The following is a 21,547-nucleotide window of genomic DNA, read 5'->3' on the forward strand; positions in this document are numbered from 1 at the left end:
GCCTTATTTCTTTGGCTAGTACTTCCAGCACAAAGTTGAATAAGAGTAGTGATAAAGGGCATCCTTGTCTGGTTCTCGATCTCAATGGGAATGTTTTCAGGCACTCTCCATTTAGGGTGATGTTGGCTGTTGGTTTTGTAGAAATGCCCTTTACTATGTTGAGGAATTTTCCTTCTATTCCTATTTTGCTGAGAGTTCTTATCATGAATGTGTTGAGCTTTGTTAAAGGTCTTTTGTGCATCAATTGATAAAATCATGTGGTTCTTGTCTTTTGTTTTATTTTTGTGATGTATTACATTGTTTTTCTAATGTTGAACCATCCTTGCACACCTGACATGAATCCCACTTGGTCATGGTAAATTATTTTTTTGATATCTTGTTAAATTCTTTTTGCTAGAATTTTGTTGAGGATTTTTGCATCTACACTCATAAGGGATATAGGTCTATAATTTTCTTTTCTTGTGGTGTCTTTACCTGGTTTTGGTATCAGGGATATGGTGGCTTCATAGAATGAATTCGGCAGTATTCCATCCTTTTCTATCCTCTGAAATACCTTTAGTAGTAGTGGGGTGATCTCTTTTCTGAAAGTTTGGTAGAACTCTGCAGTGAAGCCTTTCAGTCCAGGGCTTTTTTTTGTTGGGAGTTTTTTGATTACCTTTTCAATCTCTTCTTTTGTTATGGGTCTATTTAGTTGTTCTACCTCTGTTTGTGTTAGTTTATGGTAGGTAGTGTGTTTCTAGGAATTCATCCATTTCTTCTAGGTTTTCAAATTTGTTTCAGTATAGTTTTACGCAATAATCTGATATGATTCTTTTACTTTCAGTTGGGTCTCTTGTAATATCGCCCATCTCATTTCTTATTCAGGTTATTTGCTTCCTCTCCTGTTTTTGTTTTGTGAGTTTGGCCAGTGGTTTATCAATTTTGTTGAGTTTTTCAAAAAAACAGCTTTTGGTCTTGTTAATTCTTGCAATTTTCTGTTTTCTATTTTATTTAGTTCAGCTCTGATTTTTATTATTTGTTTTCTTCTGGTGTCTGAGGGCTTCTTTTGTTGCTCTCTTTCTTTTTGTTCAAGTTGTAGGGATAATTCTTTGATTTTGGCCCTTTCTTCTTTTTGAATGTGTGCATTTAGTGATACAAATTGGCCTCTGAGCACCGCTTTTGCTGTGTCCCAAAGGTTCTGATAGGAAGTGTTTTCATTCTCTTTGGATTCTCTGAATTTCTTTATTCCATCCTTAATGTCTTCTATAAACCAGTCGCTTTTGTTCAGTTTCCAAGTGTTTGATTTCTTTTCCCTACTTTTCCTGTTATTGATTTCCATTTTTATGGCCTTATGGTCAGAGAAGATGTTTTGTAATATTTCAATGTTTTGTATTCTGCTAAGGCTTACTTTATGACCTAATATGTGGTCTATTCTAGAGAATGTTCCATATGCACTAGAAAGGAAAGTATACTTGGTTCCTGTTCGGTGGAGTGTTCTGTGTATGTGTATGAGGTCAATTTGTTTGATTGTGACATTTAGATCTTCTGTGTCTTTATTGAGCTTCTGTCTAGATGTTCTGTCCTTCACCGAAAGTGGTGTGTTGAAGTCTCTTACTATTATTGTAGAGCTGTCTATCTCACTTGTCAATGCTGATAGAGTTTGTTTTATGTATCTTGTAGCCCTGTCATTGGGTGAATAAATATTTAATATGGTTATATCTTCTTGATGTATTGTCCCTTTAATCATTACATAGTGCCCTTCCTTATCCTTTATGATGGATTTAACTTTAAAGTCTATTTTGTCAGAAATTGTTGTTTGCTTGATATATTTTTTTCCATCCTTTGAGTTTTTGTTTGTGCCTCTACGTCTAAGGAGTGTCTCTTGTAGGCAGCATATAGATGGATCTTGTTTTTTAATCCGTTCTGCCACTGTCTGTCTCTTTATTGGTGCATTTAGGCCATTTCCATTCAGGGTAATTATGGATAGGTATGAATTTAGTGCTATCTTTTTGATGTCTTTTTTTTCTGTGTTGACAATCCCTTTTTTCCACTTGATTTTATGTGCTGAGTAGATTTTCTTTATATATTGTCCTTTCCTCATATTTGTTGTTGTTGATTTTGTTTCTGCTGAGTCTGTATTTTTCCATTGTATTTTATTTTGATGAGTAGGATAGTTTGCCTCCTTTGTGGTTACCTTATTATTTACCCGTATTTTTCTAAATTTAAAACTAACTTTTATTTCTTTGCATCGCCATGTCTTCCTCTCCATATGGGAGGTTTATGATTACATTTCTTAGTCCCTCTTTATTATTTTAATGTTGTCTTCTTTTATATAATAACATTGCTGTTATCTTGTTTTGGGCTTTTTTTTTTTTAATCTTTTTTTTTTTTTGGATTTCCCTGTCTGGTTTGACTTCTGGTTGCTCTGCCAGTGTTCTAGTCTTGGGCTGATACCTGATATTATTGATTTTCTAACCAATGTACTCCCTTTAGTATTTCTTGCAATTTTGTTTTCGTTTTTACAAATTCCCCGCAACTTGTGTTTCTATGGAAATGTCTTAATTTCACCTTCGTATTTAAGAGATAGTTTTGATGGATATGTGATTCTTGGCAGGCAATTTTTTTCATTCAATTTTTCAAATATGTCATACATTTGCCTTCTTGCCTGCATGGTTTCTGCTGAGTAGTCTGAGCTTATTCTTATTGGCTCTACTTTGTAGGTGACATTTTCGTTTATCCCTTGCTGCTCTTATAATTCTCTCTTGATGTTTGGTTTTGGCAAGTTTGATTATAATATGTCTTGGTGATGTTCTTTTAGCATTTACTTTATGTGGAGTTCAATGACCATCTTGGATAGATATCTTCTCATCTTTCACTATATCAGGGAAGTTTTCTGCCAACAAATCTTCAACAATTTTCTCTGTATTTTCTGTTATCCCCCTCTCTTTTGGTACTCCAATCACTTGCATGTTATTTCCCTTGATAGAGTCCCACGTGATTCTTAAGGTTTCTTCATTTTTTTAAATTCTTTTATATGACTTATCTTTAAATATATTAGTGCCAAGTGTTTTATCTTCAAGTTCAGAAATTCTAGCTTCTACTTGCTCAATTCTGCTCCTCTGACTTTCTATTGAGTTATCTAATTCTGTAATCTTATTGTTAATCTTCTGAATTTCTGATTGCTGTCTGTCTATGGATTTTTCCAGATTATTAAACTTTTCATTATGTTCCTGAATAATCTTTCTAATTTCTTCAGTTGCTTTATCTGTGTGTTCCTTGGCTTTTCTGCGTATTGCCTCATTTCCTTCCTGATGTCTTGAAGGGTTCTGTATATTAAATTTTTGTACTCTGCATTTGGTAATGCCAGGAATGCACTTTCATCTAGAAGATCTCTGGATTTTTTGTTTTACGAGCCTGTTAATGTGATCATGGTGTGTTTCTTTATGTGACTCGATATTGACTGTTGTTTCCGAGTCATCAATAACTTATTGTATTAGTTTATGCTTGCTTACTGTGTCATAGCTGGTTGCTTTGTTTTGTTTTGCTATACCCGTATGGGTTGCTTGAGTGAGCTAGCTTGATTATTTTTGCCTTTGGAGCTCTGGTGTCCTTTCCCCAGCTGGCTAGAGCTATTATCAGGTATATCTGTCTAGGAGTCCCTTCAGTTTTCTTGTATGAATTCAGCTCATGTTTCCAGGTAGCTGATATCACGTACAGACTCTGTCCTACACTCTTAGAGGGGCAGGGTTGATTGGCCAGATACCAGTATCTGATTGCAGCAGGGGGTCATGCTCTGAACAAGGCAGGAGGCTGAGAACCAACCTTCATGTGTCTCTGAGGAAAATGTGTCTCTGTTCCCTGGAGCGTGCTGGTGAGTTGGTTTTGCAGAGGGACCATGGGCACCAAAGTTTTTGTTGTAAGGACTGGGAGGTACCAGTTATCTTTGGACCCCTGTTGCAGTTGGCTGGGTGACCTGAGTGGAGCTACCCGTCCTTAGGTCCCTTATGTGGGTAGGTGAGGACCTTTTTTAACAGGCAAAGCAATGTCAAATGCCAAACACCCACCTCTCCACTGCACAGTTGAAATGGCTGGAGTTTGCCAACAAGGGCCTATTCTCCTGAAATAGCCCCACACAGGTCCATGCAGAAGGGAAAGCTGCTCAAGGTCCACGGACGGTTTATGCCTGGACAGGAGTTGCTTCTGACCTGAGCTCCCCCAGTTAATGGAGCTAGCAAATTATCTTTTCCACCAGTTGCAAATTTTTTCCTTCTCCAAGGTTGGAAGGATGGCTCTAGGTGCTCACCAGGGTCTATCTCAGGCCCAGGAGTTCAGCCACTGAAGCTGGCTTGGGGGTGGGGGGGGCATGCTAAAATATACGCAAGCACTTACCTTTTGCTGGGAGCACCATTCTCCTCAGGTTTCAGAGGTGCGAGTAGCCTGTGTGGCTGGCTGCTTCTCCCTGAGGAAACTGCAGTCAACCCTAGTCCCAGCCCGCCGCTGCCACCGCTGCTTCTGGAATGGTGCCTGAGGGCTCCCTCCTTCTGAATGGCCTCTTCCTCCCTCTGCCCCTCAGTTCATTGTCTAAGCTTGCCGTTGATGTTCAGGGCTCTCATCTTGTCAGAAATATACTCATTTCACTTGATTTTTGGGGTCTTTGTTGTAAAGAGGGCTCGACGGAATTGTCTATTACACCATCTTGGCCCTGTACCCCAATAGTCAATTTTTCATTGTGGGAAATCAACAGAATTTTGCATTGATTGATGATACAACTATGTTCACTGACTTATTTTCTTTGTTGTAGAATATGTGCCATGTTCTTTTTGTAGGAAATGAGGAATATAATAAAAATCTTAGTACCCCATATCCACTAAAAATTTCATAGTCAAGTTCATCTCATTCCACTGAAATGGTGTATGGCACTTTTCAGTTCAATTGCTAATATTATAGCTGCATTTAAAAAGAAGTTACATCATGGATAGTTAAGATACACACACACACACATATATATATATAAATTTTTTTTTAATGTATATACACATGTATATATCAAACTTACACATCCCGTTCAAATGCCTGAGTAAGCAGAAGAGGGGGCACCACAGATCGTCAGTGTTTAGGGCACACACATGCCTTAATCTGGTCCTGGGAAGTCAAATATACAACATTTTGCAATTCTGACACTAGCCATCCCTCCCAAGGTACTCCCTATTTCTCTGCTGGGCTTGATAATTCATTTCAATGTCCACACAGAACTCATAGATCATACACACAGTTATGGGGTTTATTAGGGAACTAACAGGTTACAATTCAGGATACAGTTCTTTAATCATGTCAGCCTCTTCTCAGCCATGCCCACAGTCAGGCCCCTCTCTGGCCCTTAGCCCCTCAGCCTGGTCTCTGCCCTTCATAGGCAAGTGTTACAAAGTACCTGGAGATACCCCATTCCACCGCAAGCCTCCTACAGGAAGATGCTCAGCTTTCTCACTCTGTGGGCCAGGAAGGTCATCACACTGTCTCCTGCTGGTCTTCTGGTTCTTCTGCCTCTGCTGCCATGGTTCTTCTGCCACTGCTTCTCACTGTCTTGTCATCTCTGGTATTACAGCAATCTCTTTCTGTCTCCCGGGTTAGGAGGGCCTCAGTGCAGGGATCTCAGGTCCAAAGGACACATGCTGCTGCTCCCATCTCTTCTTGGTGGTAGTCACATCTATACTTTTCACCTCTGGGATGGCTCATTTTAAGCCTAGTGGGGTGGCAAAACTGACCAATCCCCTCATTAAGGTTCCATATACCTTGTTTGTATCATCCCAACCCCACCAGAGTGTTATGCACCTTATTTGTGTTATTAGCAAGTTGTTCAATCCACTTCGTGGGCCACAAATCTTATTTGTATGGCCCCACTCAATCTTTTGATGGACGTTACAAGACTATGGCTAGAAAGGCCATATAAAAGTGATCCATCACACTATAGTCAACCCCCTGGCTTTTACAACCATGGTTGTTTCATTCTTGGATGATAACATCCCCACCCAACCATTCTACCAGTCCAAAACAGTCATTAACAATTAGTCCTTCAGTAGGGCAAAGAGCTCTCAGGGTGAAATTACTCATGACTAGCCATTCAGGTCTGCTGCAGGTATCTATCTGATCTGGTCAGGTTCTCCAAAAGTCATCTTGTCTTCACTCTTTCTGGTGTCTGATAAAATTAAACTTAGATAAGTTTATCCCCTTCCTCTGAGTCTCACAGGGTATCAGCATAGTAGAACTTTTAAGGGACTTTATGTTCAGTCACTGGCTTCCAGTTCAGCAGTACCTCCCCCATAATTAACCTTACCACACTTATAGGTTCTACAATTACAGTTTTTACAATCACAATTAACCCTGTTAACAATCAACACTCAGAACTGAATCATATAATCCTATCAACATATTCCTCCACCCTCTCTTCCCTAGACTCATCAGGAAGGGAGCATCTATTCTACGTAAGCACACTCAAGAAAATGTGTAAGCCAGTGAATTCATGCCTTTATCTCGCACCATTTTTAATAGCCAATGTTTAAATTGCCTGTCCCTACCAAACCAGTACTTTGATAAGACAAGCATGTTCCTTGGTTTAAAGAATCTTCCATTCCAATTGGAACTTTGAGCATCTGCAACTGTAAGCAAAGTCCAATCTAGAGTAACCAATCAAATTGCAGCAATCTGTACCATCTCACATAAAGAAAACAAAAATCCTCACAACTGGACCAATAAGAAACATCATGATAAGTGGAGAAAAGATAGAGGTTGTTAAGGATTTCATTTTTCATCAACACCTATGAAAGCAGCAGTCAAGAAATCAAAAGACGTATTACTTTGAGCAAACTTCTGCAAAACACCTCTTTAAAGCATTGAAAAGCTCACAGTAAGCAAGCTGAAGTCTCACCATTCTTAATTCTAAGGAGCATTCTGGTTGTATTTTTTCTAAGACTGTTTTGTTCATTCTTCTGGTGGTTCATAGTATATTCAGTAGTCTTTATCAACACTGCTACTCAAATGAATCAATTCTTTTTTTTTTTATTGTTCAGCTTCGTAAACATATAAGCTGTTTTAAAAGACCGTTAGCTCATCCTTACATGGTTGACAGATTAAGGTGTGGAAAATAAATTTAAAGAAACAACTACTAGTAGGCAACTGAATTTTTTTCATAATTCCAATTTGGTTAAAAATATGACTTCTATTGTACTTACAGTAGAGAGGAAATATCTTCGAAAAATTGAGAAAACATACTTGAATAAGTTCAGAACCTCTAAAAGAAAAAAAAGAGACAAAAGCAATATAACCAAATAAAAGGGATTCCAGCTTATTCACGAAAACAGTATAGCTACGGGAACATTTATTCTCCATAGACGATTGACAGGAAATCATCTATTATCACAGTAAAGTAGTGAAGTCAGGTCTAGCTTCATTGCTTGTGATTAGTGCAGTCCACAGGGCACCACATGCAGCAGGGCCTAAACTTGGGGTATGCTGTGGTTACTATCTTGAAATGTTTAAAATTTTTATATTCGAATTTGCATTTTGTAAGTAAAGTATGATAGGACAATGTAGCATCAGCGAGGGCTTAAGGCCTAGACTCATGTGTGGTTCCCCTTCTCATGTCCTCCTTGGGTTCCTAGGACAGATTCTCATCCACCCAGTTCCTCACCTCCTGGCACAAAGGGACCACCTGGTACCCCACCTCAAGGCCTCTGCACATGACTGCTATCACCTTTTGCCTGTGGAGGGGCCTGGGCTTCTGTACCCACTGTGTCTCAGGGAGGGGTATGGCAGTGGCCATCCTGCCTCAGTCTGGTAGCATCTCACCCAGGTGCAGAGGTTCCAATATCCTCGGAGACCTCCCATCCATTGTTGGTTGCTGCATCCAGCCTGTAGGAAGTGGAGAAAACTGGTTCAACTTCTCTGCTTCCAGGGGCAAGGCATGTCAGTGCAGTGGAAGCAGGAGGAACCCCGCCTTCAGAGCTGATCATGCTGTGTGCACCCCAGGCCTCCTCCCTCTCTGCTCCCAGAGTCTGCACTTGCCAAGGGTGTGCTCCCTCAGGCCCTCTCAGTGCTGGGAAGATTCTCAATTCCTCCTTTCATCTTGTTTGAATCTGACTTGGATTAGTTTCGAGGTACCCTCTGGACATGAGCCACAAAATAGTGTAAATTCACTCTAATGCTCTAATAGTGTAAAATGCTTTAGTGTTTATTTTTAAAACCGGTGTTGCATAGCATAAAGATGACAATAAAATCCATACTAATATTTTACAATTTTTATTTTTCTTTACTTAGGACAACATATCATAGTAAATAAAACACATCAACTAGTCAAGAAAAAGCCTGAAGAAGGAAGAGAAATTCTTGAGTTTTTGGTACTGTTGATAACATTTTTTTAACCTGCTGTTTGAACAAAGGGCCCCACAATTTCATTTTGTGCTGAGCTTTGTAAATCATGCCACTATTCCTTAGTGGCTATTCCTTATAGGGTCGCTATGAGTCGGAATTGACTTGACGGCACTGGGGGTGGGGGGTTCCTTAGTGAGGTAGGTGTTGATTGTTAAAACTATTTTCCTGAGGAAGAAGCTGAACCTTAGAGAGATTTGGTTATTTTGCCAAAATCACATAAATGGTAGATAGGGAAAGAATTCCTGTCAGTATCTTAGTACTGACAACAACATATTTATTTTTATTGTTTAATTAAACAGAAAAGCAATCCTATTTCTGTTATCTTTTAGTTCTCTTTCTCTCTGCAATCTTAAAGTCATATATTGACCATAGATGAATGGACTGGAAGAAGATGGTCTTCATGTAAAAACTTGTATCAGCAGATTTGCTAGTAAGGCAATGCTGAATCTCTGAGGAGGTATTCTAAGGGTGTGCCCATCGTGTTTCCTCCTCATGTAGAAATATTCCCAAGTTAACTCAGCAAATGTCCACTTACCCAGTGGGATAGGCCAATAATAAAAACAGGCCTCTTTATTTTGGCCCCTGTTAAGAGAACAGAGGAATTTTAGTGTTACCAGAATCGATACAGAGTAGCTATGAGTCAGAATCGACTCTATGGCAACTTGTTTTGTTTTTTTGGCTTATTTATTATAATCCACCACCCATCTGTCAGTTTGTTCTTACTGTGGTGACTTGCATGTTGCTTGATGCAGGAAGCTATGCCAATGGTCTTTCAAATACCAGCAGGATCTCCCATGGTGAACAGGTTTCAGCAGTGCTTCTGAACTAAGACAGACTAGAAAGAAAGACTTAGTGATGTACTTCCAAAAATTAGTCACTGAAAACCCTATGGACCACAAGAGAATATTGTCTGTTATAGTGCTGGAAGAAGAGGCCTCTAGGTCGGAAGATACTCAAAATACACAGAAGCCTCAACCATGGACTCAAGCATTCCACCAATTGTGAAGATGACTGAGTACTGTGCAGTGATTCCTTATGTTGCACATGGGGTCATCATGAGTAGAGTCTTCTTGATGGCAACTAACAAAAGCAGCGCATCTGTTGTGTGGTGAATTTCTAATTAAACTCCTTTTAGCTCAGAAAAGTTATGAGTTAATTTAATTGCAGAGAACAGTAGGAAGCAACAAGCACAACTTTACAGTTGTCACCCCCTACAGTAACAACTGCATGTGAATATGCTTGGCATCAGTTATGGATTGAATTATGTACCTCCAAAAATGTTTGTATCAATTTGGCTAGGCCATGATTCTCGCTATTGTGTGATTTTCCTGTATGTTGTAAATTCTGCCTCTATGATGTTAATGGAAACCCTGGGGTGTAGTGGTTAAGTGCTATGGCTGCCAACCAAGAGGTCGGCAGTTCAAATCCGCCAGGCACTCCTTGGAAACTCTATGGGGCAGTTCTACTCTGTCCTATAGGGTCTCTATGAGTCAGAATCGACTCGACTGCAGTGGTTTTGGGGTTTTTTTGGGTATGATGTTAATGAGTGAGAATGGACAACAGTTGTGTTAGTGAGCCAGGACTCAATCTACAAGATTGGATTGTGTCTTGAAGCAATCTCTTGAGATATAGAAGAGAGAAGCAAGCAAAGAGACGGGGGAACTCATACCACCAAGAAAGCAGTGCTGGGAACAGAGCGAGTCCTTTGGAGTTGGGGTCCCTGTGCAAAGAAGTTCCTAGTCTGAGGGAAGACTGTTGAAAAGGCTAACAGAGAAAGACTTTTCCTGGAGCTAATGTCCTGAATTTGGGCTTTTAGCCTACTTTACTGTGAGAAAATAAACTCTTTGTTAAAGCCATCTACTTGTGGTATTTCTGTTATAGCAGCACTGGATGGCTAAGACAGCATCTCATGAGCATTCAGCATTATTTGCATAATTCCTTACTAGCTCCACCATTCCTGGAAAAATCATAATCTAAGTTACACAATGTTAGTCCCGGAAAAGAGATTTTTGATTACTTAATTCAAATACTTACATTTCCACATAAGGCTTGATGTATAAAGAGGTGTGTGTCTTTATTAACTTGATACCATTTGGTAGTGATAGAACAAGACTTCTTGTTGTTGTTAGGTGCTGTGGAGTCGGTTCCAACTCATAGAAACCCTATGCACAACAGAACAAAACACTGCCTGGTCCTGTGCCATCCTACAATCGTTATGCTTGAGCTCATTGTTGCAAACACTGTGTCAATCCACCTCTTTGAGGGTCTTCCTCTTCTCTTCTGACCCTGTACTTTGCCAAGTATGGTGTTCTTATTCAAGGACTGATCCCTCCTGATAACATGTCCAAAGTATGTAAGGTGCAGTCTCTCCATCTTTGCTTCTAAGGAGTATTCTGGTCGTACTTCTTCCAAGACAGATTCGTTCATTCTTTTGGCAGTCCACGGTATATTCAATATTCTTCGCTAACACCACAATTCAAAGGCGTCGATTCTTCTTCAGTCTTTCTTATTCATTGTCCAGCTTTCATATGCATATGATGCAATTGAAAATACCATGGTTTGGGTCGGGTGGACCTTAGTCTTCAAGGTGACATCTTTGCCCTTCAACACTTTAAAGAGGCAGCAGCTTTGCCCAAAGCAATGTGTCTTTTGTTTTCTTGACTGGTGCTTCCATGGCTGTTGACTGTGGAGCCAAGTAAAATGAAACCCTTGACAACTTCAATCTTTTCACCATTTATTATGATGTTCCTCATTGGTCCAGTTGTGAGGATTTTTGTTCTCTTATCTGTACTGAAGTCTGTGGTCTTTGATTTTCACTAGTAAGTGCTTCAAGTCCTTTTCACTTTCAGCAAGCAAGGTTGTGTCATCTGCATAACACAGGTTGTTAATGAGTCTTCCTCCAATCCTGATGCCCCGTTCTTCTTCATATAGTCCAGCTTCTCGTATTATTTGCTCCGCCTAGAGACTGAATCAGTATGGTGAAAGAAACTGATCTTTTCAATCCCAAATGCTGGAAGAAATTACAATATGAACCTTACTCAATACAAAATGTTCTCTGGTTTAGCCTTAAAGCATCCGGATAAAAACACATACCCTTCTTATGTTTTTGATTACAAGTACATGCATGAGTCATTTTATTTTACTTTTTGAAATGTTATTATGATGCCTATGTATAAAGGTTTCTTGTTTTTTATGTTTTCAGGAAATGGTGAATGGTTTTACTTTTATTTTGGCTACTTAGTTTTCAGGTTCAGCACAGTAAATATATTGAAAAAGAAGAAATTAATAGACATAAAAGAGAAAAACAATCAAGATACTCTGAAATATTATAAATAAGGAAATTTTTCTTTTTATTGTGAGAAATAAAGAATCAAATTATTAAAGACTTTATTTTGTAAGTTTTGGGAAATATAAAACTATTAAGTGAAAATATGACATGACCTGGTGTCAAATAACTCAAATTCTAACTACTAAAATTTATTTCCTTTTATGATAACAAGACAGTTGTCTGCCATTTGTCTTAGGAGAAAATGACTCCATTCTTTCACCCTGAGAGTAGACATATAACCTTGACAATCATTGCATAATATTTCCTTAAATCAGGGAGGTTAGTTCAAGTTCAGACATGTGGCCTAAATTAAACCAATGTCTCTGAACTGTTTTTTCTTGGGATTATATGGAAAGAATTGTTTTTCTTTCTTGATATTGTTCACTTTAAGGATAAGCCTGAAGTTCTGGCCATCATAAAGCCTACCATCATTTTTTTTTCCTTCTTTGAAGATAAAATTCAAAGGCAGAAATCTAATATAACATACTGAATTCAGTACTTACTATGTAATTTATAATATATACACAGTTCCTAAGGGATAAGAATATGAACAAATAAGTAAATATATATGTTGCCTTGTACATGGGTTTCTACAAGAAGTAACATTTCAAAATATAGTTTTAGTGAAGGAATCTTGGTATATTTCAGCATAATTGAGAAACCTTTTTCTAAATCTGTAGAGCAGATCTGATGAAACATACATTATAAATAATTGTGTTATGTAAGAGCTCGACTGCTAACCAAAAGGTCAAGATTCTACACCACCAGCCACTCCTTAGAAATCCTAGGGGCTTTTCTACCCTGTCCTCTAGGGTTGTTATGAGTCAGAATACACTCGATGGCAACGAGTTTGCTTTGGTTTTTATACTAAATGCTATAAACTTACGTCAATTTAATATTTGACGGTAGTGTAAAAAACTATTCATCAATGTATCCACATAAAAATTTCTTTTTTGCTATTCATCTTGAATGATGCTTTTGAAGGATTAGTCTGCATTTCACTTCTATTATTTTAATAATATACATGTAATACATATTTACATATTATGTGTTTATGTGTGTATATATTTGTGTATACGAAACCCTGGTGGCATAGTGGTTAAGGGCTATGGCTGCTAACCAAAGGGTCGGCAGTTCAAATCCACCAGGTGCTCCTTGGAAACTCTATGGGGCAGTTCTACTCTGTCCTCCAGGGTCGCTATGAGTCAGAATTGACTTGACGACAATGGGTTTTTTTTTTTTTTTTTTTTTGGTTTATGTTATTGTTGTTGTTAGGTGCTGGCAAGTGGGTTTTGACTCACAGTGACCCTATGTAAAACAGAGGTAAACACTGCCCAATCCTGCACTGTCTTTACAGTCATTGTTATACTTAAGCCATTCTTGTAGTCACTGTGTCAATGCATCTCACTGAAGGTCTTCCTCTTTTTCACTGACCCTCTACGTTACTAAGCATGATGTTCTCCAGGGACTGGTCCCTCCTGAAAACATGCCCAAAATATGTGAGACACAACCTCACAATCCATGCTTCTCAGGAGCATTTTGGCTGTACTTCTTTAAAGACAGATTTGTTCATTCTTTTAGCAATCCTTATTTATTATTTTTTTTTAGTGTAGTCAATACTCTTCACCAACACCATAATTCAAAGGCGTCAATTATTCTTCAGTTTTCCTTATTCATTGTCCAGTTTTCACATGCATCTGAAGCAATTGAGAACATCGCGGCTTGGGTAAGGAATACCTTAGTCATCAAGATGACATCTTTGCTTTTTAACCCTTTAAAAACGTCTTTTGCATCAGATTTGTCCAAAGCAATGCATCATTTGATTTCTCGACCGCTTGTTGATTGTGGATCCAAGTAAAGGGAAACCCTTGACAAGTTCAATCTTATCTCCATTTGTCACGTTGTTGCTAATTGGTCCAGTTGTAAGTATTTTTGTTTTTTATGTTGCGGTGTAAACCATACTGAAGGTTGTCGTCTTTTATCTTCATCGGTAAGTGCTTCAAGTCCTCTTCACTTTCAGCAAGCAAGGTTGTGTCATCTGCATAATTCAAGCAGTTAATGAGTCTCTCCGATATTAATGACATGTTCTTATTCATATAGTCCAGCTTCTCAGATTCTTTGCTCAGCATACAGACAAAATAGGTACAGTGAAAGAATATGACCCTGAAGTACACCTTTCCTGACTTTAAACCAGGTGGTATTCCCTTGTTCTGTTTGAACAACTGCCTCTTGATCTATGTACAGATTCCTCATGAGCACTATAAAGGGTTCTGGAATTACCATCCTTCTCAGTGTTATCCATAATTTGTTACAATCCACACAGTCAATGCCTTTGCAGAGCCAATAAAACACAGATAAACATCTTTCTGGTATTCTCTGCTTTCAGCCAGAATCGATCTGACATCAGCAATGATATCCTTCATTCCGTGTCCTCTTCTGAATCTGGCTTGAATTTCTGAGAGTTCCCTGTTGATGTACTGTTCCAGCGGCTTTTTGAATGATCTTCAGAAAATTTTACTTTTGTGCGATATTAGTGATATTGTTTGATAATTTATGCATTCAGTTGGATCACTTTTAATTGAAATAGGCATAAATATAGATCTCTTCCAGTCAGTTATCCAGGTAGCTCCCTTAAGTTCTTGGCATAGAGGAGTGAGCACTTCCAGCACTGCATCAGTTTGTCGAAACATCTCAGTTGGTGTTCCATCAGTTCCTGAAGAATTGTTTTTTGCCAAAGACTTCATTGTAGCTTGGACCTCTTCCTTCAGTACTATTGGTTCCTGAGCTTATGCTACCTACTGAAATGGTTGAATATCAACTCATTGCATCTGTCAGCTTGTCATACTGTGGGGGGGTTCCCTGTTGCTGTGGTGCTGGAAGCTATGCCACCAATATTCAAATAGCAGCAGAGTCACCCAAGGCAGACAGATTTCATCTGAGCTTCAGACTAAGACAGATTAGGAAGAAGGACTTGGAGGTCTAATTCCAAAAAGAATTGTCCAGTGAAAATCTTACAAATAGTGGAAGATGAGCCCATCAGGTTGGAAGACACTGAAAAGATGACTAGGGAAGACCTGCTACTTCAAAGTAGAGTCTGTCTTACTGATGTGGATGGAGTTAAGCTTTCAGAACCTTTATTTGCTGATGTAGCACGACTCAAAATGAGAAGAAACGGCTACAAACATCCATTAATAATCGGAAAGTAAAATGTACTAAGTATGAATCTAGGAAAATTGGAAATCATCAAAAGTGAAATGGAACACATAAACATTGATATCCTAGGCAGTAGTGACCAGAAATGCACTGGTATTGGCCATTTTGAATAGAACAATTATATGGTCTACTATGCTAGGAATGACAACTTGAAGAGGAATGACATCACATTAATCATCAAAAAGAACATTTCAAGATCTATCCTGAAGTACAATGCTGTTAGGGATAGAGTAATATCCATGTGCCTACAAGAAAGACCAGTCAATATGACTATTGCTCAAATTTACACACCAGCCACTAAGGCCAGAAATGAAGAAACTGAAGATTTTTACCAACTCCTGCAATCTGAAGTTGAACAAACATGCAATCAGGATTCAGAGATAATTACTGGTGATTGGAATGTGAAAGTTGGAAACAAAGAAGGTTCCATAGTTGGAAAATATGGTTTTGGTGATAGAAACTGTGCCAGAGATAGCATGACAGAATTTTGCAAGACCAAAGACTTCTTCATTGCAAATACCTTTTTTTACCAACATAAACGGCAGCTGTACACATGGACCTCACCGGATGGAAGACACAGGAATCAAATCAACTACATCTGTGGAAAGAGACAATGGAAAAGCTTAATATTATCAGTCAGAACAAGGCTAGGGGCCAACTGTGGAACAGACCATCAATTGCACATAGGCAAGCTTAACTTGAAGGTGAAGAAATTTAAAACAAGTCTACAAGAGCCAAAGCGTGACCTTGAGTATATCCCACCTGAATTTAGAGACCATCTCAAGAATAGATTTGACCCACTGAACACTAATGACCCAAGGCCCGATGAATTGTGGAATGACATCATACATGAAGAAAGCAAGAAGTCATTAGAAAAGACAAGAAAGAAAGAAAAGACCAAAACAGATATCAGAAGAGACTGAACATTGCTCTTGAACATAGAGTAGCTAAAGTGAAAGGAAGAAATAATGAAAAGAGATGAACAGAAGATTTCAAAGAGCAGCTTGAGAAGACAAAGTAAAGTGTTACAATGAAATATGCAAAGACCTAGAGTTAGAAAACCAAAAGGGAAGAACATGATCACCACTTCTCAATTTGAAAGAGCCAAAGAAAAAATTCAAGCCTCGAGTTTGCAATATTGAAGTGTTCTACAGGTAAAAAATTGAACTGCACAGGAAGCATCAAAAGAAGATGAAAGGGAGGCGGGGCCAAGATGGCGGACTAGGTAGACACTACCTTGGATCCTTCTTGCAACAAAGACTTGGAAAAACAAGTGAATAGATCACATACATAACAATCTACGAACCCTGAACAACAAACACAGATTTAGAGATGGAGAACAAACAAATACGGGGATGCAGCGAATGTTTTCAGAGCCTGGAGCCAGCGTACCAGTCAGCAGATCTTCTGGAAAAACTAGTTTCCCAGTGATGGCTCAGAGACAGCAGTCCATATCAAACCACATAAAGAAGCAGACCATGACAGCTTCTCCAACCCCCAAAAAAAAGAATCAAAATCTTTCCCAAATGAAGATACAATCCTGGAATTATCAGATACAGAATATAAAAAACTAATTTACAGAATGCTTCAAGACATCACAAATGAAATAAGGCAAACTGCAGAAAAAGCCAAGGAACACACTGATAAAACTGTTGAAGAACTCAAAAAGATTATTCAAGAACATAGTGGAAAAATTAATAAGTTGCAAGAATCCATAGAGAGACAGCATGTAGAAATCCAAAAGTTTAACAATAAAATTACAGAATTCAACAATGCAATAGGAAGTCAGAGGAGCAGACTCGAGCAATTAGAATGCAGACTGGGACATCTGGAGGACCAGGGAATCAACACCAACATAGCTGAAAAAAAATCAGATAAAAGAATTAAAAAATATGAAGAAACCCTAAGAATCATGTGGGACTCTATCAAGAAGGATAACTTGCGAGTGATTGGAGTCCCAACAGGGAGGGGGGACAGAAAACACAGAGAAAATAGTTGAAGATCTCCTGACACAAAACTTCCCTGACATCATGAAAGACAAAAGGATATCTATCCAAGATGCTCATCGAATCCCATTTAAGACTGATCCAAAAAGAAAAACACCAAGACATATTATCATCAAACTCGCCAAAACCAAAGATAAGGAGAAAATTTTAAAAGCAGCCAGGGAGAAAAGAAAGGTCTCCTTCAAGGGAGAATCAATAAGAATAAGTTCAGACTACTCAGCAGAAACCGTGCAGGCAAGAAGGGAATGGGATGACATATACAGAGCACTGAAGGAGAAAAACTGCCAGCCAAGGATCATATATCCAGCAAAACTCTCTCTGAAATATGAAGGAGAAATTAAGATATTTACAGATAAACACAAGTTTAGAGAATTTGCAAAAACCAAACCAAAGCTACAAGAAATACTGAAGAAAATTGTTTGGTCAGAAAACCAATAATATCAGATACCAGCACAACACAAGGTCACAAAACAGAACGTCCTGATATAAACTCAAATAGGGAAATCACAAAAACAAACAAATTAAGATTAATTAAAAAAAAATACACATAACAGGGAATCATGGAAGTCAATAGGTAAAAGATCACAATAATCAAAAAGAGGGACTAAATACAGGAGGCATTGAACTGCCATATGGAGAGTGATACAAGGCGAAATAGAACAATACAAGTTAGGTTTTTACTTAGAAAAATAAGGGTAAATAAGGTAACCACAAAAAGGTATAACAACTCCATAACTCAAGATAAAAGCCAAGAAAAACGTAACAAATCAACTAACATAAAGTCAAACACTATGAAAATGAGGGTCTCACAATTTACTAAGAAAAACGTCTCAGCACAAAAAAGTATGTGGAAAAATGAAATTGTCAACAACACACATGAAAAGGCATCAAAATGACAGCACTAAAAACTTATTTATCTATAATTACGCTGAATGTAAACGGACTAAACACACCAATAAAGAGACAGAGAGTCACGGACTGGAAAAGGAAACACGATCCATCTATATGCTGCCTACAAGAGACACACCTTAGACTTAGAGACACAAACAAACTAAAACTCAAAGGATGGAAAAAAATATATCAAGCAAACAATAAGCAAAAAAGAAGAGGAGTAGCAATATTAATTTCTGACAAAATAGACTTTAGACTTAAATCCGCCACAAAGGATAAAGAAGGACACTATATAATGATAAAAGGGACAATTGATCAGGAAGACATAACCATATTAAATATTTATGCACCCAATGACAGGGCTGCAAGATACATAAATCAAATTTTAACAGAATTGAAAAGTGAGATAGACACCTCCACAATTATAGTAGGAGACTTCAACACACCACTTTCGGAGAAGGACAGGACATCCAATAAGAAGCTCAATAGAGACACGGAAGACCTACTTACAACAATCAACCGACTTGCCTCATTGACTTATACAGAACTCTCCACCCAACTGCTGCAAAGTATACTTTTTTTTCTAGCGTACATAGAACATTCTCTAGAATAGACCACATATTAGGTCATAAAACAAATGTTTGCAGAGTCCAAAACATGGAAATATTACAAAGCATCTTCTCAGACCACAAGGCAATAAAGCTAGAAATCACTAACAGAAAAACTAGGGAAAAGAAATCAAATACTTGGAAAATGAACAATACCCTCCTGAAAAAAGACTGGGTTATAGAAGACATTAAGGAGGGAATAAGGAAATTCTTAGAAAGCAACGAGAATGAAAATATTTCCTATCAAAACCTCTGGGACACGGCAAAAGCAGTGCTCAGAGGCCAATTTATATCGATAAACGCACACATACAAAAAGAAGAAAGAGCCAAAATCAGAGAACTGTCCCTACAACTTGAACAAATAGAAAATGAGCAACAAAAGAACCCATCAGGCACCAGAAGAAAACAAATAATAAAAATTAGAGCTGAACTAAATGAATTAGAGAACAGAAAAACAATTGAAAGAATTAACAAAGCCAAAAGCTGGTTCTTTGAAAAAATAAGAAAATTGATAAACCATTGGCTAGACTGACTAAAGAAATACAGGAAAGGAAACAAATAACCCGAATAAGAAACGAGAAGGAACACATCACAACAGAACCAAACGAAATTAAAAGAATCATTTCAGATTACTACGAAAAATTGTACTCTAACAAATTTGAAAACATAGAAGAAATGGATGAATTCTTGGAAAAACACTACCTACCTAAACTAACACATTCAGAAGTAGAACAACTAAATAGACCCATAACAAAAAAAGAGATTGAAACGGTAATCAAAAAACTTCCAACAAAAAAAAGCCCGGGCCCGGGCGGCTTCATTGCAGAGTTCTACCAAACTTTCAGAGAAGAGTTAACACCACTACTACTGAAGGTATTCCAAAGCATAGAAAATGACGGAATACTACCCAACTCATTCTATGAGGCCACCATCTCCCTGATACCAAAACCAGGTAAAGACATTACAAAAAAAGAAAATTATAGACCTATATCCCTCATGAACATAGATGCAAAAATCCTCAACAAAATTCTAGCCAATAGAATCCAACAACACATCAAAAAAGTAATTCACCATGATCAAGTGGGATTTATACCAGGTATGCAAGGCTGGTTTAATATCAGAAAAACCATTAATGTAATCCATCACATAAATAAAACAAAAGACAAAAACCACATGATCTTATCAATTGATGCAGAAAAGGCATTTGACAAAGTCCAACACCCATTTATGATAAAAACTCTTACCAAAATAGGAATTGAAGGAAAATTCCTCAACATAATAAAGGGCATCTATGCAAAGCCAACAGCCAATATCACTCTAAATGGAGAGAACCTGAAAGCATTTCCCTTGAGAACAGGAACCAGACAAGGATGCCCTTTATCACCGCTCTTATTCAACATCGTACTTGAAGTCCTAGCCAGGGCAATTAGACTAGACAAAGAAATAAAGGGTATCCGGATTGGCAAGGAGGAAGTAAAGTTATCAGTATTTGCAGAAGACATGATCTTATACACAGAAAACCCTAAGGAATCCTCCAGAAAACTACTGAAACTAATAGAAGAGTTTCGCAGAGTCTCAGGTTATAAAATAAACATACAAAAATCACTTGGATTCCTCTACATCAACAAAAAGAACACCGAAGAGGAAATCACCAAATCAATACCATTCACAGTAGTCCCCAAGAAGATAAAATACTTAGGAATAAATCTTACCAAGGATGTAAAAGACCTATACAAAGAAAACTACAAAGCTGTACTACAAGAAATTAAAAAGGACATTCTTAAGTGGAAAAACATACCTTGCTCATGGATAGGAAGACTTAACATAGTAAAAATGTCTATTCTTCCAAAAGCCATCTATACATATAAAGCATCTCCGATCCAAATTCCAATGTCATATTTTAAGGGGATAGAGAGACAAATCACCAATTTCATATGCAAGGGAAAGAAGTCCCCGGATAAGCAAAGCATTACTGAAAAAGAAGAAGAAAGTGGGAGGCCTCACTCTACCTGATTTCAGAACCTATTATACAGCCACAGTAGTCAAAACAGCCTGGTACTGGTACAACAACAGGCACATAGACCAATGGAACAGAATTGAGAACCCAGATATAAATCCATCCACATATGAGCAGCTGATATTTGACAAAGGACCAGTGTCAGTAAATTGGGGAAAAGATAGTCTTTTTAACAAATGGTGCTGGCATAACTGGATATCCATTTGCAAAAGAATGAAACATGACCCATACCTCACACCATGCACAAAAACTAACTCCAAGTGGATCAAAGACCTAAACATAAGGACTAAAACGATAAAGATCATGAAAGAAAAAATAGGGACAACCCTAGGAGCCCTAATACAGGGCATAAACAGAATACAAAACATTACCAAAAATGATGAACAGAAACCCGATAACTGGGAGCTCCTAAAAATCAAACACCTATGCTCATCTAAAGACTTCACCAAAAGACTAAAAAGATCACCTACAGACTGGGAAAGAATTTTCAGCTATGACATCCGACCAGCGCCTGATCTCTGTAATCTACATGATTCTGTCAAAACTCAACCACAAAAAGACAAACAACCCAATCAAGAAGTGGGCAAAGGATATGAACACACATTTCACTAAAGAAGATATCCAGGCAGCCAACAGATACATGAGAAAATGCTCTCGATCATTAGCCATTAGAGAAATGCAAATTAAAACTACGATGAGATTCCATCTCACACCAACAAGGCTGGCATTAATCCAAAAAACACAAAATAATCAATGTTGGAGAGGCTGCAGAGAGATTGGAACTCTTATACACTGCTGGTGGGAATGTAAAATGGTACAACCACTTTGGAAATCTATCTGGCGTTATCTTATACAGTTAGAAATAGAACTACCATACAACCCAGAAATCCCACTCCTAGGAATATACCCTAGAGATACAAGACCCTTCACACAAACAGATATATGCACACCCATGTTTATTGCAGCTCTGTTTACAATAGCAAAAAGCTGGAAGCAACCAAGGGGTCCATCAATGGATGAATGGTTAAATAAACTGTGGTATATTCACACAATGGAATACTACGCATCGGTAAAGAACAGT

Source organism: Loxodonta africana, chromosome 23 (assembly GCF_030014295.1).
Source record: "Loxodonta africana isolate mLoxAfr1 chromosome 23, mLoxAfr1.hap2, whole genome shotgun sequence".
Lineage (NCBI taxonomy): Eukaryota > Metazoa > Chordata > Mammalia > Proboscidea > Elephantidae > Loxodonta > Loxodonta africana.